The sequence below is a fragment of the Nycticebus coucang genome, chromosome 12 (assembly GCF_027406575.1).
Source record: "Nycticebus coucang isolate mNycCou1 chromosome 12, mNycCou1.pri, whole genome shotgun sequence".
Classification (NCBI taxonomy): domain Eukaryota; kingdom Metazoa; phylum Chordata; class Mammalia; order Primates; family Lorisidae; genus Nycticebus; species Nycticebus coucang.
Window position 1 is genome coordinate 9,876,791 of NC_069791.1, and position 21,966 is coordinate 9,898,756.

Here is a 21,966-nt window from a genome sequence, read left to right on the forward strand (position 1 = left end):
GTGAGTTAATTTTTATAAGTGGTAAAGGGTGCCGGACCAGTTTCAGTCTTCTACATGTGGCTAACCAATTCTTCCAATGCCATTTAATAAATAGGGATTATTTTCCTCAGTGTGAGCTTTTGTTTGCTTTATGAAAGATCAGATGGCAATATGAGACTGGTTTCATCTCTAGATTCTCTGTTCTGATCCACAGATCTACAGGTCTATTTTTTATGCCAGTACCATGCTGTTTTTTTTTTTTTGCAGTTTTTGGCCGGGGCTGGTTTGAACCCACCACCTCCGGCATATGGGGCCGGCACCCTACTCCTTTGAGCCACAGGCACTGCCCAGTACCATGCTGTTTTGATCACTATAGACTTGTAGTATAGCCTGAAGTGTGGTAAAGTGATGCCTCCAGATTTGTTCTTATTTTGTGGAATTGCATTGTCTATTCAGAGTTTTGTCTGAGAACGTTGAAAACATTATGCTAAGTAAAAAAAGGCAGTCACAGAAGTTTATATATTGCATGATTCCATTTATATCAAAGTCAAGAAAAGGGTAATCTGGGTGGCGCCTGTGGCTCAACAGGTGGGGTGCCGGTCCCATGTGCCGGAGGTGGCGGGTTCAAGCCCAGCCCCGGCCAAAAAAAAAAAGAAAAGGGTAATCTATAGTGTCAGAAAGTAGATTAATGGTTGCTTTAGGCTGGGGAAGGGGGGCAATAAAGAAGAGCTAGAAGGGTGACAACTAAAAGGCATGGATGTCATGAAAATGTTCTAAAATCGATTATGGTGACAATTATAGTTACCTGTGAATATACTGAAACCATTGATTTGTATACTTTAAAAGGGTAAATTTTATGATATATGACCTTTTTTTTTTTTTTTTTAAGGTTTTCTTTTTTTTTTTTTGTAGAGACAGAGTCTCACTTTATGGCCCTCGGTAGAGTGCCGTGGCCTCACACAGCTCACAGCAACCTCCAACTCATGGGCTTAAGCGATTCTCTTGCCTCAGCCTCCCGAGCAGCTGGGACTACAGGCGCCCGCCACAATGCCCGGCTATTTTTTTGTTGCAGTTTGGCCGGGGCTGGGTTTGAACCCTCCGCCCTCGGCATATGGGGCCGGCGCCCTACTCACTGAGACACAGGCGCTGCCCATGACCTATTTTTTTAAAGTAAATTAATAGAGGCCAGGTGTGGTGGCTCATGCCTTTAATCCTAGCACTCTGGGAGTCCAAGGCAAGGGGATGGCCTGAGCTAACAGGTTCCAGACCAGCCTGAAAAAGAGCGAGATCCTGTCTCTTAAAAAAAAAAAAAATAGCCAGGTGCTGTGGTGGGTGCCTGTGGTCCCAGCTACTTGGGAGGTTGAGGCAAGAGAATTGCTTGAGCTCAGGAGTTTGAGGTTGCTGTGAGCTATGATGATACAGCACTCTACCAAGAGTGACAAAATGAGGCTCTGTCTCAAAAAACCATGTCATGCAACCTCAAACTCTTGGGCTTAAGCCATTCTCTTGTCTCAGCCTCCCAAGTAGCTGGGACTACAGGTGCCTACCACAATACCTCACTATTTTTAGAGATGAGGTCTCACTCTGGCTCAGTCTGGTCTCAACCTGTGAGCTCTGGTAATCCACCTGCCTCAGCATCCCAGAGTGCTAGCTAGGATTACAGTCATGAGCCACCTCTCTTGGTCTTGGAATTTTTTGAGACAGAGCCTCAAGCTGTCACCCTGGGTAGAGTATCATGGCATCACAGCTCACAGCAACCTCCAACTCCTGGGCTCAAGCGATTGAACTGCCTGCTTCCGCATCCCAAGTAGCTGGGACTACAGGCGCCTGCCACAACGCCAGCTACTTTTTGGTTGCAGCCGTTATTGTTGTTTGGCAGCCCGGGCTGTATTCGAACCCTCCAGCTCAGGTGTATGTGGCTGGCACCTTAGCTGCTTGAGCCACAGGCACCGAGCCTGGTCTTGGAATTTTTAAAAATAAGCAAAACGTGGGGTGCAGTGACTCACACCTATAATCCCAGCACTTTGTAAGGTGGAGGCTGAAGGATTGCTTGAGGCCAGAGTTTGAGAGCAGCCTCGGCAACATAGTGACACTCTGTCTCTACTTAAAAAAAAAAAAAAAAAGGAAGGAGCCAGGGTAATGGTGGTCACCTATAGTCTCAGCTAATTAGGAGGCAGAGACAAGAGGATCTCTTGAGCCCAGGAGTTTGAGGTTGCTGTGAGCTGTGATGCCACAGCACTCTACTCAGGGTAACAGAGAGAGACTCTGTATAATCAAACAAACCAAGCTTATGGAATAACGGTATTAAGAAAGAAAAATATTTTTCATGTAAATGATCCAAAGAACATAAGAATTTTTTTTTTTTTTTAGCAACTTGTCATTAATTTATTAAAACAGTTGATTTAAGGGCGGCACCTGTGCTCAGTGAGTAGGGCGCCAGCCCTACATACCGCTGAGGGTGGCGGGTTCAATCCCGGCCTCGGCCAAACTGCAAAACAAAAAAATAGCTGGGTGTCCTGGCAGGTGCCTGTAGTCCCAGCTCCTGGGGAGGCTGAGGCAAGAGAATCCCCTAAGCCCAAGAGCTGGAGGTTGCTGTGAGCTGTGACGCCATGGCACACTACCGAGGGCAGCAAAGTGAGACTCTGTCTCTAAAAAAAAAAAAGTTGATTTAGCATCTGCAATGGTGATTTCTTTTTTTTTTTTTTTTGGCCAGGGCTGGGTTTGAACTCGCCAACCTCTGGCATATGGGACCGGCGCCCTACTCCTTGAGCCACAGGCTCCACCCTGCAATGGTGACTTCAACCTCAACTCCTGGCTCAATACTGATGGAGGTAATCTGCTTAACAGTCTCAGAAGGGCGTGCAGGTTAATGAGTCGCTTGTGGATTATTCATCTGGAAGCGATCCCAAGTCTTAGAACCTTCACCACGAGGAGTTTTTCTTTCTTTTTTTGTAGAGACAGAGTCTCACTGTACCGCCCTCGGCTAGAGTGCCGTGGCGTCACACGGCTCACAGCAACCTCTAACTCTTGGGCTTACGCGATTCTCTTGCCTCAGCTTCCCGAGTAGCTGGGACTACAAGCGCCCGCCACAACGCCCGGCTATTTTTTTGTTGCAGTTTGGCCGGGGCTGGGTTTGAACCCGCCACCCTTGGCATATGGGGCCGGCGCCCTACTCACTGAGCCACAGGCGCCGCCCGACGAGGGGTTTTTCTTGCAGTGATTCTCAAAGTCTTGGTAGGCATCCGAACTGGTCCTTTCACTTTAAGATTCTTCTCCTTTGCGCCTCTGATCAAGTCAGCACACACCTTTTCCAGGAACTTTACGTTGCGGCTGGTGAGAGTAATTCTAAGTCGGTGAATCGCCCCCTCTGGCTCCACAGGTGATTTCCCGGTATCTTTAAAAGCCTTAAAAGCAGTGGCTGCAGCGCTGTCGGCTTCCTGACCCACTCGCGGTGTCAGGAGCAGAAGCGAGCACAGCGCGCCTCCACAGAACCTGCCACCGGGTCTTCCTCCGAAAGCGAGAAAAAATGTTTTGAGGCAGAGTCTCACTTTGTCACCTTCAGTAGAGTGCCGTGGTGTCACAGCACAGCTCACATCAACCTCAAACTCTTGGGCACAAGCGATTCTCTTGCCTCAGCCTCCTAAGTAGCTGTGACTTAAAGCAACACACCAATGCCTGGCTGTTTTTATTTTTTAATTTTTTTGAGACAGAGTCTTACTTTGTCACCCCAGGTAGAGTGCTGTGGCATTACAGCTCACATCAACCTCAAACTCTTGGGCACAAGCGATTCTCTTGCCTCAGCCTCTCAAGTAGCTGGGATACAGGCGCCTGCCACAACCCCTGGCAGGTTGGTTTCCAACTCCTGAGCTCAGGCAATCCACCCACCTCGGCTTCTCAAGTACTGGGATTACAGGCGTAAGCCACTGCGCCCGGCCATGGTGTACCATTTTCTTTTTTTTGAGACACTGATCAGACATGAAAGGCTAACAAAAATCAGAATTTAAAAGCATTCAAAAATGAAGTGACAGAACTTAAGAAAAATCAGAGTCTCAGAAAAAAGAGAGAGAGTCTCAAAAAAACAATAAAATAAAAATGATAGAGTCTCACTCTGTCACCTTGGGTAGAGTGCAGTGACATCATCATAGCTCACCACAAGCTCAAACTCTTGGGCTCAGGTGTTCTTCCTGCCCTGGCCTCCTGAGTAGCTGGAACTACAGGCACCCACCCCAACGCACAGCTAGTTTTCCTATTATTTATTTATTAATTAATTTTTTTTTTTTTTTTTGGTTGCAGTTCAGCCGGGGCCCTGGTCCGAACCCGCCACCCTCTGCATATGGGGCCGGTGCCCCACCGACTGAGCCACAGGTGCCGCCCTATTTATTTATTTTTTGTAGAGACAGAGTCTCACTTTACTGCCCTTGGTAGAGTGCCGTGGCATCACACGGCTCGCAGCAACCTCCAGCTCTTGGGCTTACGTGATTCTCTTGCCTCAGCCTCCGGAGCAGCTGGGACTACAGGCGCCCGCCACAACGCCCGGCTATTTTTTTTTTTTGCAGTTGTCATTGTTGTTTAGCTGGCCCAGGCCTGGTTCGAACCTGCCTCCCTTGGTGCATGTGGCTGACGCCATAACCACTGTGCTACAGGTGCCTAGCCCATTTTTTATCTTTTATACCGTACTCCTACTGTATCTTTTCTATGTTTAGATATATGTAGATCTGGGACAATATTTCTTTCATACCCAGGTAAAAAGTAATAATAATAACAAAATTAGTCCACATGCCTTAGCTCACGCCTATAATCCTAGCACTCTGAGGGAGACTGAGTTGGGTAGATTGCTTGAACTCAGGACTTGGAGACCAGCCTGAGCAAGCGTGAGGTCCCATCTCTACTAAAAATAGAAAAAACTAGCCAGATGTGGTGGCCGAGCACCTGTAGTCTCAGCTACTTGGGAGGCTGAGGCAAGAGGATTACTTGTGCTCAGGAGTATGAGGTTGCTGTGAGCTACGGTGTCATGAGACCATACCTAGGGTAACAGAGTGAGACTCTGTCTCAAAAAAGCAAACACAGGGCGGCGCCTGTGGCTCAGTCAGTAGGGCGTCGGCCCCATATACCGAGCGGTGGTGGGTTCAAACCCGGCCCTGGCTGAACTGCAATCAAAAAATAGCTGGGCACAGGGCGGCCCCTGTGGCTCAGTCGGTAGGGCGCCGGCCCCATATACCGAGGGTGGCGGCTTCAAACCCAGCCCCGGCCAAACTGCAACCAAAAAATAGCTGGGCGTTGTGGCGGGCGCCTGTAATCCCAGCTGCTCGGGAGGCTGAGGCAAGAGAATCGCTTAAGCCCAGGAGTTGGAGGTTGCTGTGAGCTGTGTGAGGCCACAGCACTCTACCGAGGGCCATAAAGTGAGACTCTGTCTCTACAAAAAAAAAAAAAAAAAAAAAAAAATAGCTGGGCACAAAGATGACTTTGTTTTATGGTACCATACCCCAGAATATCAGGCAACACCTTGGTGGCCAGTTGTTTAAATTGTAAAGGTTATATTATGAATAGGATGTTGACTGACTAACACTGAAAGAAAATCTCTATTTTGGTTTCGGGTAATTTGTATATTAAAAAGTGTAGATATTTTATCAAATTTTAAATTCTATTATTGTTGTTTTTTAGCTTTAAATACACATTTAAATTTTTCTCCAAGAAAGTCAAGGAGACTTTCTATCTATCACTTCCCACCTGCCTGGTAATCTAGACAACGAATGCAGTTTTCTTTGCAAATATTTTGGAAAATTTTAAATAAATTCAATCAAGTTTTGTCTAAAAAAAAAAATAGCTGGGCGTTGTGGCGGGCGCCTGTAGTCCCAGCTACTTGGGAGGCTGAGGCAAGAGAATTACTTGAGCCCAGGAGTTGGAGGTTGCTGTGAGCTGTGTGAGGCCACGGCACTCTACCGAGGGCCATAAAGTGAGACTCTGTCTCTACAAAAAAAAAAAAAAAGCAAACACAACCAACAAACAAAACCCCAGATATATAAGTACACAAATACTTACCATTGTGTTCCACTGGGGATAGTATTTGGTGTAGTGACATGCCATACAGGGCTGTAACTTAGGAGCAAAGGCTCTGTCATATAGCCCAGGTGTGTAAGTAGGCTGTACAATCTAGGTTTGTGTAAGTGTAGTATGTGCTGTTTCATGGAGGAAGCTGCCTGAGGACACTTTTCTTTTCCCTCTTTTTTTTTGAGACAGTGTCTCGAGCTGTCACCCTGGGTAGAGTGGGCATCCTAGCTCACAGCAACCTCCAACTCTTGGGGTCAAGAGATCCTCTTGCCTCAGTTTTTCTATTTTTTAGTAGAGACAGGGTCTTGATTTTTGCTCAGGCTGGTCTTAAACTGGTGAGCTCAAGTAATCTACCCGCCTGGGCCTCCCAGAGTGCTAGGATTACAGGCATGAGCCACGTGCCTGATTAAGGACACATTTCTTAGAAAGTATCCCTGCTGTTAAGCGATGCATGATTATATTTACCCAACAGAAAAGGAAGCATGTCTACATAGCCTTGTACACAAATGTTTATAGCAATGTCATTTGTTTTTGTTTTTGTTTTTGTTTGAGATAGTCTTACTATGTCCCCCTCGGTAGAGTGCCATGGCATCACAGCAACCTCAAACTCTTGGGCTTAAGCAATTCTCTTGCCTCAGCCTCCCGAGTAGCTGGTGCCCGCCACAAGGCCCAACCACTTTTTTGTTGCAGTTGGCATTGCTGTTTAGCTGGCCCAGATCGGGTTCCAACCAGCCATCCTGGGTGTATGTGGCCGACATCCTACCCACTGAGCAACGGGCTCTGCCTTATAACAATGTTATTTCTAATAGCAACTAGAAATACTCAAATGCTCACCAACAGGTGAATGCATAAACAAACTCTGGTATACCCATACAAAGGAGTCCTAATCAGCAACAAAAAGGAATCATCTAGTCATACATACAACATAGATGAATTTCAAAATAATTATGCTGATTCGGTGCCTATAGCTCAGCGGCTAGGGCGCCAGCCACATACACTGATGCTGGTGGATTTTGAACCTAGCCTGGGCCTGCCAAACAACGACAACTACAACAATGACAACAACAAAATAGCCAGGTGTTGTGGTGGACGCCTGTGGTCCTGGCTACTTGGGAGGCTGAGGCAAGAGAATCTCTTTTTTTTTTTTTTGTAGAGACAGAGTCTCACTTTATGGTCCTCGGTAGAGTGCCATGGCATCACACAGCTCACAGCAACCTCCAGCTCCTGGGTTTAAGCGATTCTCTTGCCTCAGCCTCCCGAGTAGCTGGGATTACAGGCACCCGCCACAGCACCCGGCTATTTTTTTGTTGCAGTTTGGCCGGGGCTGGGTTTGAACCCGCCACCCTCGGCATATGGGGCCGGCGCCCTACTCACTGAGCCACAGGCGCCGCCGCAAGAGAATCTCTTAAGCCCAAGAGTTTGAGGTTGCTGTGAGCTGTAACACCATGGCACTCTACCAAGGGCGACATAGTGAGACTCTCTCAAAAAAAAAAGAAAGAAGCCGGGCGCGGTGGCTCACGCCTGTAATCCCAGCACTGTGGGAGGCTGAGGAGGGAGGATTGCTTGAGCTCAGGAGTTCGAGGCTTGTCTGAGCAAGAGTGAGACCCCGACTCATGGAAAAAAATGGAAAAACCCAGCCGGGCGCCGCGGCGAGCGCCTGTAATCCCAGCGGCTTCGGAGGCTGAGGCAGCAGGATGCCCACAGCCGGAGTCTGAGGTTGCAGTGAGCTACGATGCCATTGCCCTCTGCTCAGGGCATAGGGTAGAACTCTGTCTCGACAAAAAAAAAAAAAAAAAAAAAGAAAGAAAGAAAGAAAAGAAAAGAAAAAGAAAAAAACAACAACAACAGAAAGTTCCTAAAAATAGAAAAAAATAGCTGGGCTTTGTGATGGTTTCCTGTCATCCCAGCTATTCATGAGGGGGAGGCTGGAGGATCACTTGAGCTCAGGAGTTTGAAGTTGCTCTTGCCAGGGCACTCTAGCCTGGGCAGTAGACTGAGACTGTCTCAAAAAATACATGTACACTGTATGATTCCGTTTATGTACAACTCTAGAAAGTGCAAACTAATCTAAAGTGACCAAAGGTCAGTGGTTGCCTGGGGATAGGGCCAGTAGTGACAGGATGGAGAGAAATTACAAAGGAGCAAGAGGCAACCTTTGGGTTGCAGCAATCTGTATGTTCATTATCTTGAGTATGGTGCTTGTTTCTAGGGTATATATATGTCAAGGCTTTTCAAAGTGTACTTTAAGGCCAGGGGTAGTGGCTCACACCTGTAATCCTAGCACTCTGGGAGGCTGAGACAGGTGGATTGCCTGAGCTCTCCAGCTTGAGACCAGCCTGAGCAAGAGCGAGACCCTGTCTCTAAAAATGGCTGGGCATTGTAGTGGGCTCCTGCAGTCCCAGCTACTGGGAGGTTGAGGCAAGAGAATCTCTTGAGCCCAAGAGTTTGAGGTTGCTGTGAGCTATGACACTATAGCACTCTACCAAGTGCGACAAGATGAGACTGTCTCAAAAAAAAAAAAGAAGGCTCCGTGCCTGCAGCTCAAGCGGCTAAGGCGCCAGCCAAATACACCTGAGCTGGCAGGTTCGAATCCAGCCCGGGCTGCCAAACAACAATGACGGCTGCAACCAAAAAATAGCCAAGCATTGTGGCGGGCGCCTGTAGTCTCAGCTACTTGGGAGGCAGAGGCAAGAGAATCACTTGAGCCCAGAAGTTGGAGGTTGCTGTGAGCTGTGATGCTACGGTACTCTACCCAGGGCAACAGCTTGAGGCTCTGTCTCAAAAAAAAAGAAAAAGAAAAAAGAAATAAAATAATAAAAATAAAAACAAAATGTACACTTTAAATATCTACAATTTTTTTTTTTTATTAGAAAGAGTATCACTTTGTTGCCCTCAGTAGAGTGCCATAGTGTCATAGCTCACGGGACCTCTAACCCTTCAGCTCAAGTAATTCTCTTGCCTCAGCCTCCCAAGTAGCTGGGGCTACAGGTGCCAGCCACAACACCCAGCTATTTATTTATTTATTTTTAGAGACAGAGTCTCACTTTATCACCCTCGGTAGAGTGCTATGGCATCACAACTCACAGCAACCTCCAACTCCTGTGTTTAGGCGATTCTCTTGGTCAGCCTCCCGAGTAGCTGGGACTACAGGCGCCTGCCACAACACCTGGCTATTTTTTTGTTGCAGTTTTGCTGGGGCTGAGTTTGAACCCACCACCCTGGGTATATGGGGCCCGCGCCCTACTCACTGAGCCACAGGCGCCGCCCAAAATATCTACAATTTATTGTATTTCAATTACCTTAATAAAACCATAAAAAATTGAATTTTCAAGACATGCAAAGCTGGGCGGCGCCTGTGGCTCAGTTGGTAAGGCACTAGCCCCATATACCGAGGGTGGCGGGTTCAAACCCGGCTCCGGCTGAACTGCAACCAAAAAATAGCCGAGCGTTGTGGCGGGCGCCTGTAGTCCCAGCTACTTGGGAGGCTGAGGCAAGAGAATCGCTTAAGCCCAGGAGTTGGAGGTTGCTGTGAGCTGTGTGATGCCATGGCACTCTACCGAGGGCCATAAAGTGAGACTCTGTCTCTACAAAAAAAAAAAAAAAAAAAGACATGCAAAGCTGAGGACTGGGCCAGGCATAGTGTTTTCTTTCTGTTTTTTTGCAATTTTTGGCCGGGGCTGGGTTTGAACCCACCACCTCTGGCATATGGGGCCAGTGCCCTACTTCATTGAGCCACAGGTGCCACCCAAGGGCCAGGCATAGTAACTACTGACATTTTTTTTTCTGTTTTGAGACAGTCTCTATTGCCCCAGGATAGAGTGCAGGGGTATAAGCGTAGCTCACAGCAACCTCAAACTCCTGGGTGCTAGACGGTTCTCTGCAAAGTCCTTTACATATATTATTTCATTTAGTTTTCTTTTTTTTGAGACTATGTCTATGTTTTTTTTTTTTTTTTTTGTAGAGACAGAGTTTCACTTTATTGCCCTCGGTAGAGTGCCGTGGCGTCACACAGCTCACAGCAACCTCCAACTCCTGGGCTTAGGCGATTCTCCTGCCTCAGTCTCCCGAGTAGCTGGGACTACAGGCGCCTGCCACAACGCCTGGCTATTTTTTTTTTTTTTTTTTTTGGCCGGGGCTGGGCTTGAACCCGCCACCTCCGGCATATGGGACCGGCGCCCTACCCGTTGAGCCACAGGCGCCGCCCAACCCAGCTATTTTTTTTGTTGCAGTTTGGCCGGGGCTGGGTTTGAACTCGCCACCCTCGTATATGGGGCCAGCGCCCTACTCACTGAGCCACAGGCGCCGCCCCTCTCTCACTATGTTGACCTCCGTAGAGTGCTATGGCGTCATAGCTCACAGCAACCTCAACCTCTTGGGCTTAAGCGATTCTCTTGCCTCAGCTTCCCAAGCATCTGGGACTACAGGCGCCCACCAGTTTTGGCTGGGGCCGAGCTTGAACCTGCCACACCCAGTATATAGGGCCAGTGTCCTACTCCTTGAGCCACAGGCGCTGCCCCAACGCCCAGCTATTTTTTTGTTGTAGTTGTCATTGTTGTTTAGCAAGCAGGCCCGGGCCAGGTTTGAACCCACCAGCCCTGATGTATGTGGCCGCGCCCTAACTACTGAGCTACAGGTGCCAAGCCTATTTCATTTAGCTTTGAATACAGTCTGGCCGGGTACCATGGCTCATTCCTGTAATCCCTGCAGTTTGGGAGGTGGAGGCAGGAGGATCACTCGAGGCCAAGGCCACAAAGCAATACCTTGATCTCTGTAAAAAATAAAAATAGGGGTGGCACCTGTGGCTCAGTCGGTGGGGCGCCGGCCCCATATACCGAGCGTGGCGGGTTCAAACCCGGCCCCGGCCAAACTGCAACAAAAAAATAGCCGGGCGTTGTGGCGGGCGCCTGTAGTCCCAGCTACTTGGGAGGCTGAGGCAAGAGAATCACTTAAGCCCAGGAGTTGGAGGTTGCTGTGAGCTGTGTGAGGCCATGGCACTCTACCGAGGGCCATAAAGTGAGACTCTGTCTCTACAAAAAAAAAAAAAAAAAAAAAATAGAAAAAAAAATAAAATAAAAATAAAAATAGGACTGTGTGTGATGGCTCACACCTGTAATCCTAGCACTCAGAGAGGCTGAGGCAGGAGGATCCTTTGAGCTCAGGAGTTTGAGACCAGCCTGAGCAAGAACAATACCCCATCTCTACTTAAAAAATGAAAAAAATTAGGTGGGTTTGTGGCAGGCACCTGTAGTTCCAGGTACTTGGAAGGCTGAGGCAGGAGGATCACTTGAGCCCAGGAGTTTGAGGTTGCTGTGAGCTTGGTTGATGCCATGGCACTCTAGCTTGAGCAACAGAGTGAGACCCTATATCAAAACAATAATACTAAAAATAGGTAAAAACGTGCGGTGCCTGTGGATCAAAGGAGTAGGGTGCTGGCCCCATATACCAGAGGTGGCAGGTTCAAACCTGGCCCCAGCCAAAAACTGCAAAAAAAAGATTTAAAAATAGGTAAAAACAAAAATATGTTGTCCAGATGTGGTAGTGAGGCACCTATAATCCCATTTATTCAGGAGGTTGGGGGAGGAAATCTCCTGAGTCCAGGAATTTGAGGCTGCTGTGAGGTCTGATTGCACACTGCATTCCAGCCTGAGTGACGGAACAAGATCTGTCTCTACAAACAAACAAACAGGCTCAGTGCCTGTAGCTCATACACCGGACCTCGTGGGTTTGAACCCAGCCAGGGTCTGCCAAAGAACAATGACGACTACGACCAAAAAAATAGCCGGGCATTGTAGCCGGTGCCTGTAGTCCTAGCTGCTTGGGAGGCTGAGGCAAGAGAATTCCTTAAGCCCAAGAGTTTGAGGTTGCTGTGAGCTGTGATGCTATGGCACTTTACTGAGGGTGATATAGTGAAACTGTCTCAAAAAATAAAAATAAAATAAAAACAAACAGGCTCAGCATCCATAGCACAGTGGTTACGGCACCACATCATCGAGGCTGGCAGGTTCGAAACTGGCCTGGGCCAGCTGAATAATGACAACTGCTACAATAAAATGTGGCCGGGCATTGTGGCGGGCACCTGCGGTCCCAGCTGCTTGGGAGGCTGAGGCAGGAGAATCACTTCCCAAGAGTTGGAGGTTGCTGTGAGCTGTGACGGCACAGCATTCTACCGAGGTGACATAGTGAGTCTCTGTCTCTAAATAAATACATAAAAACAGCTTCCTTGTAGCGCCAGAGCACAGGGTTGCGTGTAACTGGGGCCGCCTGCCCTCACCGCGGGCGGCCCTTTTAACTGCAAGTAACAGGGCGACAGCCAAAAACATAAAATTAATTAATTAATTTAATATAAAAACAAACAAACAAAAACAGTCCTATGAAGTATAACTATTTGTCAATTCCTTTTCTTTTCTTTTTTTTTTTTTTGGAGACAGAATCTCGAACTGTCACCCTGGGTAGAGTGCAGTGGCATCACAGCTCACAGCAACCCCCACCTCCTGGGTTCAGGCAATTCTCCTGCCTCAGCCTCCCAAGTAGCTGGGACTACAGGCGCCCACCACAACGCCCGGCTATTTTTTGGTTGTAGTTGTCATTGGTGTTTAACAGGCACGGGCTAGATTCAAATCTGCCAGACTATTTCAATTCTTAAATGAAGTTTGGAGGTTTAGATAGTAACTTGCCCAAAGTCACTATTCAAGGCTACCATACAGCAAAAGGAGGATTCAAATCAAGTCTGTCAGACTCCACAGCTGGGCTCTTAGCTGCTGCACTATACTGCCCCCTATAGTCACCATGGGATACTGATACCCAGGAGGCCTGCCTTTCCACCCTGAACTCATCCTTAACTCTAAGGGTACCTCAAGGAATTGACTTTCATCCAGGGGTCATGAATAAAGAGCAAGCTGTGCAGTGGAGAAAAAGATATGTTCTCAGAACTTCTCTTTATGGGCTGAGGAGGGAAGGAAATTTTGTATTCCTTCTCCCCACCCCAGTTTCTCCTCTCCTGGTGATCCCCACCTCGGTCTCAATGCTTTTCCTTGTCACATACCTCAAATAATGAATCCAACACTGACCTGAGACAAGAAAGCACAGAAAAGCTAAGGGGAACAGCCTTCTGGAGGAGCTGTAAAGTCAGAGTCCCTGAAGACCAGAGACTCCAGGTCCCACTGCACACTTGGCTTGTGAAGTATGGTGTCCTCCAAGGATCAGTAGCCCTTTCTTTTCTTTTTTTTGACACAGAGTCTCACTATGTTGCCCTTGGTAGAGTGCTATGGTGTCACAGCTCACAGTAACCTCCAACTCTTGGGCTTAAGTGATTCTCTTGCCTCAGCCTCCTGAGTAGCTGGGACTACAGGCGCCCGCCACAACACGCAGCTATTTTTTGTTGCAGTTGTCATTGTTGTTTAGCAGGCCCAGGCCAGGCTCAAACCTGCCTGCCTCAGTGTATGTGGCTGGCACCCAAGCTACAGGCGTGGAGCTAAAAGGTCCATTTTTTTCTTTCTTTTTTTTTGAGACAGAGTCTCAAGCTGTCACCCAGGGTAGAGGGCTGTGGCATCAGAGCACAGAGCAACCTCCAACTCTTGGCCGTAAGTGAGTCTCTTGCCGCAGCCTCCCAAGTAGCTGGGACTACAGGCTCCTGCCACAAAGCCCGGCATTTTTTGGTTGCAGTTGTCTTGGTTGCTTAGCAGGCCCGGGCCAGATTCAAACCCTAGGTGTATATGGCTGGCGCCCTGCCGACTGAGCTATGGGCACCGCTGTAAAAGGTTCATTTTAGATGTAAATTCCACCCATGTGACTTGTAGCTGTGTGACTTTGTGTAAGTTACCTCTGTTCGACTTTCTAATTTTTGTTAAGTCATTCCTATTTCATAGTATTTTGGTGGTCTAAGTAATGCAACCAATTTATTCACGAAATTTATTAAGTACCTATTATGTGCTAAGTGTTGAGGACACTAACAGTGACCAAAACAAGACCCTGGCCTGATGGAGCCTACACATTTTAGTGGGGAATCAGTGTAAGGGGGTGATCTGGTATAAGAGCCGGTGGCCTCTTGGTAAGGTTGGATGATATTTGATCAGAAACCTCAAGAAAGTGAAGGAGCAGGCCATTTGGATGAGTGGGGAAAGAACTTTTCGACATAGGAAATATCATGCTCTTACCCAGGTGGATGCCTGGATGGCATGTTAACAGAAAAAGCAAGGCAGTTAGTGGTTATGACTAAGTTCAAGTAAGCTGGGGGGAGAGGGTCAGGTCTATGATCCTTTATATGAAATTCTTGGCACCTTATTTGCTTTGGAATTGGTTTTTTTATTTTAAGATTTTATTTTTTATTTATTATTTTTTTTGTAGAGACAGAGCCTCACTTTATCACCCTCGGTAGAGTGCCATGGTGTCACACAGCTCACAGCAACCTCCAATTCCTGGGCTTAGGCGATTCTCTTGCCTCAGCCTCCTGAATAGCTGGGACTATAGGTGCTCGCCACTAATGCCCAGCTATTTTTTTTTTTTTTTTGAGACAGAGCCTCAAGCTGTTGCCCTGGGTAGAGTGCCATGGCATCACAGCTGACAGCAACCTCCAGTTCCTGGGCTCAAGCAATTCTCCTGCCTCTGCCTCCCAAGTGCAGGCAGGTGCCCCCCACAATGACTACAGCTGCCCGCCACAATGCCTGGCTATTTTTTTTTTGTTTGCAGCCGTCATTGTTTGGCGGGCCTGGGCTGGATTCGAACCTGCCAGATAAGGTGTATGTGGCTGGCGCCTTAGCCGTTTGAGCCACAGGCGCCGAGCCCCAGCTATTTTTTTGTTGTTGTTGTTGCAGTTTGGCCAGGGTTGGGTTTGAACCCACCACCCTCAGGATATGGGGCCAGTGCCATGGCCTGGTTTTTTATTTTATAGTAATATTTTTATTTTATAGTATTACTATAGTATATTTTTTATAGTAATACAATGAGAGAGTAATGTAGTAATAATTTTATTTTATAGTAATAATATACTTTTAAACAGTAATATGGTGCATATTAAATATATTATATCCTTATAGGAATATGAAGCAATCCCAAGGATCAAACGTCATATTTCTGCAGCCAAATGTAAGAATAGTCATGGGAAGTGTAAGAAATAAAGACTATATGAGTGTGGGACACAACTACAACAGGGACCTTACCTAATAAAAGCAGAGATTATAACCTACTCATTTGTACCTCACGTTAACCTGAAATAAAAAAAGAAATAAAGACTAGAGGCCACTTAACATGAGTTCATGCCCAGTTTTCTGCCATGAGTTCTGGTTGTTTACCTGTGGCACACACAGTTAAGGAAGATAGATCCAGATAGATCCAGATCCCCTGGGGTCTTGCAGACCCTGGCAAAGACTCTGGACCGAATGCGTACATGATGAGATACCACTTTACATCCACTAGCATAGTTATAATTGAAAAGGAAAATGGTAAGTGTTAGCAATGATGTAGAGAAGCTGGATTCTTACAGACTGCCAGTGACAGTATAAATTGTGCAGTCACATTGGAAAATTAAGTTTCTCAAAAAGTTACCATGTGACCCAGTTGTTCTACTCCTAGACAGAATTGAAAATTTGTATGTGTGGGTGGCGCCTGTGGCTCAAAGGAGTAGGGCGTGGGCCCCATATGCCGGAGGTGGCAGGTTCAAGCCCAGCCCTGGCCAAAAACTGCAAAAAAAAAAAAAAAAAGAAAAGAAAAAGAAAATTTGTATGGGAATGTTCATAGCAGCATTATTCTTTTTATTTTTTAATTTTTTAAATTTTTAAATTAAATCATAGCTGTATACATTAATGCATTTATGGGGTACAATGTGCTGATTTTATATACAATTTGGAACGTTTACATCAAACTGGTTAACACAGTCTTCACCTCACTTACTTAATTATTGTGTTAAGGCATTTGTATTCAGAGAATCACCTAAGCCCAGGAGTTGGAGGTTGCTGTGAGCTGTGATGCCATGGCACTCTACCAAAGGCGATAAAGTGAGACTCTATCTCTACAAAAAAAAAAAAAAAAAAAAAAAAAAGACATTTGTATTCTACACTTAATATACACTTAATAGATTTGATATGTACTTTTTTTTTTTTTTTTTGTAGAGACAGAGTCTCACTTTATGGCCCTCGGTAGAGTGCCGTGGCCTCACACGGCTCACAGCAACCTCCAACTCCTGGGCTTAAGCGATTCTCTTGCCTCAGCCTCCCAAGTAGCTGGGACTACAGGCGCCCGCCACATCGCCTGGCTATTTTTTGGTTGTAGTTTGGCTGGGGCCGGGTTTGAACCCGCCACCCTCGGTATATGGGGCCGGCACCTTACCGACTGAGCCACAGGCGCCACCCTTGATATGTACTCTTGCAAAATGCACCATAGGTGGTGGTCCCACTGATTACCTTCCATCCAACCTCTCCCTTCCACTCCCCTTCCCCTCCTCTTCACTCTTTCATTCTGGGCTATAGTTGTGTTTTATCTTTCATATGGAAGTGTGGGTGATTATATATTGGTTTCATAATAGTACTGAATACGTTGGATACTTTCTCTTCCATTCTTGAGATAATTTGCTAAGAAGAATATGTTCCAGCTCCATCCATGTAAACATAAAAGAGGCAAAGTCTCCATCTTTTTTAAGATTGCATAATATTCCATGGTGTACATATACTACAATTTATTAATCCATTCATGGTTTAGTGAGTACTTGGGCTTCTTCCATGACTTAGCAATTATGAATTGGGCTGCAATAAACATTCTGGTGCAAGCATCCTTGTTGTAAAGTGATTTTTGGTCTTCTGGATATATACCTAGTAGAGGAATTGCAGGATCAAACAGCAGGTCTACTTTTAGATCCATATGTGTTCTCCAACTTCTTTCCAAAAATTTTTTTCTGAGACATTGTCGCAAGCTGTCACCCTGTGCTCTGTGCTCTGTGAGTAGTGCTGTGCCATGGTATTATAGCTCACAGCAACCTCCAACTATTTTTTTTGTTTGTTTTTTTTTGTAGAGACAGAGTCTCACTTTGTCACCCTCGATAGAGAGCTGTGGCGTCACACAGCTCACAGCAGCCTCCAACTCCTGGGCTTAGGTGATTCTCTTGCCTCAGCCTCCTGAGTAGCTGGGACTATAGGCACCCGCCACAACACCCAGCTTTTTTTTGTTGCAATTTGGCCGGGGCTGGGTTTGAACCTACCACCCTTGGTATATGTGGCCAGCACCCCTACCCACCGAGCCACAGGCACAGCCCAAGATTTTTTTTTTTTTTTGAGACAGAGCCTCAAACTATCTCCCTGGGTAGAGTGCTGTAGCATCACAGCGCACATAGCAACCTCCAACTCCTGGGCTCAAGCGATTCTCCTGCCTCTGCCTCCCAAGTAGCTGGGACTACAGGTACCTGTCACAATGCCTGGCTATTTTTTGGTTGCAGCCGCCATTGTCGTTTGGCGGGCTGGACTGGATGTGAACCCACCAGCTCTGGTGTATGTGGGTGGCACCTTAGCCACTTGAGCCATAGGTGCCAAGCCTACTGCCCAAGCTTTTTTTTTTGTTGTTGTTGTTTTGGCCGTGGCTGGGTTTGAACCCACCACCTCCGGCGTATGGGGCCAGTGCTCTAATCCTTTGAGCCATAGGCGCCGCTCTAGCAACCTCCAACTCTTGAACTCTAGTGATCCTCTTGCTTCAGTTTTTCTGTTTTTAGTAGAGATGGTGGTGGTGGTGGGGGTCTTGCTTTTGCTCAGGTTGGTCTCAAACTCAGGAGTTCAAGCAATCCATCATTTCGGCCTCCCAGAGTGCTAGGATTGCAGGCGTGAGCCACCGCGCCTGGCCTTTTCTTCTCTTTATGAGACAGTCTCTCTTTGTTGCCCTTGGTAGAATGCCATGGCACTCATGGCTCACAGCAACCTCAAATTCCTGGGCTCAAGGGAGTCTCTTGCCTCACCTTCCCAAGTAGCTGGGACTACAGGCTTCCACCACAACACCCAGCTATTTTTTGTTGCAGTTGTCATTGTTTGTTTAGCTGGCCAGGGCTTGTTTCAAACCTGCCAGCCTTGGTGTATGTGACAGGCGCTGTAACCACTGTGCTATGGGCACCCAGCCAACACCCAGCTATTTTTGGAGACAGGGTCTCAACTCTTGCTCAGGCTGGTCTTAAACTCCTGAAATCAGGCAATCCACCTGATGAGGTATGAGCTACCACACCAGGTCAGTTGATTTTATTTTGGATAGAAGTCAAAGCAACTATATTCACTCTTTTTCATTTTTAATTAATTATTTTTATTTTCATTATTTTTTTTTGAGACAGAGCCTCACTCTGTCACCCTGGGTAGACTGCCATGGTGTCACAGCTCACAGCAACCTCAAACTCCTGGCCCATAGCAGCATTATTCATATAGCCGTCAAAAAGTACGTAACCCAAGGCTTGGCTCCCGTAGCACAGTGGTTATGGCACCAATCAGATACACCAAAGCTGGCAGGTTGGTACCCAGCCTGGGCCAGCTGAACAACAGTGACAACTGCAACAAAAAAAATAGCCAGGCGTTGTGGCAGGTGCCTGGAGTCCCAGCTGCTTGGGAGGCTGTGGCAAGAGAATCGCTTAAGCCCAAGAGTTTGAGGTTGCTGTGAGCTGTGATGCCACAGCACTCTACCGAGTGCAACATAATGAGACTCTGTCTCAAAATAAAATAAACAATTCTTTTCTTGGGATTACACTACTGTCCAATGAGTACATAGTGAGGGCAGTACTGCTAACACCAACACAACACGCTCACATCAACTAGAGCTTTGCTATATATATACATATATATATACATACATACTGGTTTTTTTTTGAGACAGAGCCTCAAGCTCTCACCCTGGGTAGAGTGTTGTGATATCACAGCTCACAGCAGCCTCTAACTCCTGGGCTCAAGCGATTCTCCTGCCTCTGCCTCCCAAGTAGCTGGGACTACAGGCGCCTGCCACAACACCCGCCTATTTTTTGGTTGCAGTCATCATTGTTGTTCGGCGGGCCCAGGCTGGATTTGAACCCGCCAACTCAGGTGTATGTGGCTGGCGCCTTAGATGCTTGAGCCACAGGCGTCGAGCCAGCTTTGCTTTATATTGGTGCAATTTTTGGAAAAAAGAAAAATTTTTTCCCAATGAAAAAATAAAATAAATAAAATAAAATGCTGGACATTTGTTCTTTCCCACAGATGAGTAATGTTCTCTAAGAGAACACCCAGGTAACATGTTCTCTTGCCAAAAGAACTTTTTTTTTTTTTTTTTGAGACTGGAGTTTCAAGCTGTCACCCTGGGTAGAGTGCTGTGACATCACAGCTCACAGCAACCTCCAATTCCTGGGCTTAAGGAATTATCTTGCCTCAGGCTCCCAAGTAGCTGGGACTACAGGTGCCCACCACAATGCCTGGCTATTTTTTTGGTTGTAGTTATTGTTGTTGATTGGCAGGCCAGGGCTGGATTCAAACCCGCCAGCTCTGGTGGATGCGGCTGGTGCCTTAGCCACTTGAGCTACAGGCTCCGAGCCTGGTCTATATTCTAAAGCAGCGGTTCTCAACCTGTGGGTCGTGACCCACAGGAATTATGTTAAAGGGCCACAGCATTAGGAAGGTTGAGAACCACTGTTCTAAAGCATTGGGGTATATTTGATCCCCAGACACTGAGGAAGAAATGTGTGGTTTCCTTCTGTACCCAGGCTTAGCCTTAGTATTGACTCCCCAAGGGTGAATAATAACCACCAGAGGGTACTTTAAATTATGGTAAACTGGGCGGGGCCTGTGGCCCAGTGGGTAGGGTGCCGGCGCATATGCTGAGGGTGGCAGGTTTGAACCCAATCTTGTCCAAACTGCAACAAAAAAATAGCCGGGTGTTGTGGCAGGCGCCTATAGTTCCAGTTATTTGGGAGGCTGAGGCAAGAGGATCCCCTAAGCCCAAGAGCTGGAGGTGATGATGCCACAGCACTCTACCGAGGGCAACAAAGTGAGACTCTTTTGTCTCTAAAAAAAAAAAAAATATATATATAGGGCGGCGCCTGTGGCTCAGCGGGTAGGGTGCCGGTCCCATATGCCGGAGGTGGCGGGTTCAAACCCAGCCCCGGCCAAATTAAAAAAAAAAAAAAAAAAAAAAAAAAAATATATATATATATATATATATAAATAAATAAATAAACTATGGTAAACAAGAGGGGAAATGGTCTGAATTATGTATGTGCAAGCTTTCTTTTTTGTCAGAGACAACCCCCAACTGTGTGAAAACTGTCAGATAGATCCAGCTCTCCTGGCTGTAGTTAACTTCCCCAAATGGCCAGGGATTCCCGAGAGAGACACTGTCTACTTCTCCACACCTTCCTTTGTGCGTTTAGAAAACCCCTAGAAGGAATCTGTTCCAAGAGTTTCTTCTGGTCTTATAGGGACTGGCAGAAAGCAGCTGTATCCTTTGTGTCCCTTGTCGCGACTGCGCATGGTGAGAGGGGAAATGAGTGAGTATTCATTTCATTTTCTCTGGCAGATTTAAAACAAATTAAGGTTGATTTTAGGAAAATTTTCTCATAACCCAGATAGGTACACAGATGTTCTCCAAAGGTTAAGACAAAGCTTTGATCTCTCTTGGGGAGATATAATGCTACTACTAGAACACACTTTACCTTTGAATAAGAAAAATGAAGTCTTACATGAGGCTAGTAAGTGGGGTGATTTGTGGTTCATGTCCAATACTGACAGCAGTATGTCTTCTGAGGAAAGGAACAGATACTCCATGGAAAGGCAGTTCCCTTTGAGGATCCTGAATGGGACCCTGAGAAACAAGGTGACTGGTGGCGGTAAACATTTTCTTGTCTTTCCTTTTCTTTTTTTGTCTTTTCGAGACAGTCTTACCCTCTACCAAGGGTGCTTGGTAGAGTCATGTGACATCACAGCTCACAGCAACCTCCAACTCCTGGGCTTAGGTGATTCTCCTGCCTCAGCCTCCCGAGTAGCTGGGACCACAGGTGCCCGCCACAACATCCAGCTATTTTTTGTTTCAGTTTGGCCAGGGCTGGGTTTGAACCCATCACCCTCGGTATATGGGGCTGGCTCCCTACCCACTGAGAAACAGGCGCTGCCCGTTCTTTTTTTTTTTTTTTTTCTGAGATAGAGTCTCACTTTGTCACCCTGTGATGTCATAGATCACAGCAACCTTCAACCCTTCGGCTCAAGTGATTCTCTTGCCTCATCCTCCCAAGTAGCTGGGACTACAGGCACCTGCTATATTGGCATAAACATTTTCTTTCTTTCTTTTTTTTTTTTTGAGACAGAGCCTTACGCTGTTGCCCTGGGTAGAGTGCTTTGGTGTCACAGCTCACAGCAACTTCCAATTCTTGGGCTTAAGCGATTCTCCTGCCTCAGCCTCCCAAGTAGCTGGGACTACAGGCACCTACCACAACGCCTGGCTATTTTTTTTGTTGTTGTTCTTGCAGTTCTCATTGTTTTTTCACCTGGCCAAGGCCAGGTTCAATCCCGCCAGCCTCAGTGTATGTGGCCAGCACCCTACTGACTGAACTAAGGGCACTGCCGGGGAAAAATTATTTTAAAGACAAATTTGTTGGGGGGCACCTGTGGCTCAAAGGAGTAGGGCGCCGGCCCCATATACCAGAGGTGGCGGGTTCAAACCCAGCACCCGCCCAAAACTGCAAAAAAAAAAAAAAAGATAAATTTGTCATTCAAGTGGCCCAGACATTAGAGAAAACTCCAGAAATTGGCTCTGGGCCCGGATCATAACCTGGACAATCTTAAAATGGCCAAAGTGGTCTTCTATTTTTGACATCAGGAGAAAGAGAAGAAAAAGGGGAGAAGAGGTGAAAAAATAATAACAGCCCTATGGGTACCATGTAGGAGCAGAGGGAAGCTAGAGGAACTGAGAACAAGTGCTTCCAATGTGGTCAGACTGGCCGCTTCAAGAGAGATTGCCCCTGGCAGT

The 21,966-nt window shown here is 46.8% G+C and overlaps 1 non-coding gene and 1 pseudogene across 1 annotated transcript; both read left to right on the forward strand.

Moving 5' to 3' along the window:
• Nucleotides 1–12,252: 12,252 nt before the first annotated feature.
• Nucleotides 12,253–12,331, forward strand: LOC128563023 (small nucleolar RNA SNORA76). The gene has a single exon (XR_008373696.1). It is a non-coding gene; the product is annotated as a small nucleolar RNA SNORA76 (small nucleolar RNA).
• A 6,371-nt stretch (nt 12,332–18,702) lies between these two features.
• On the forward strand, nt 18,703–18,851 carry LOC128563035 (uncharacterized; annotated as a pseudogene).
• Nucleotides 18,852–21,966: the final 3,115 nt, after the last annotated feature.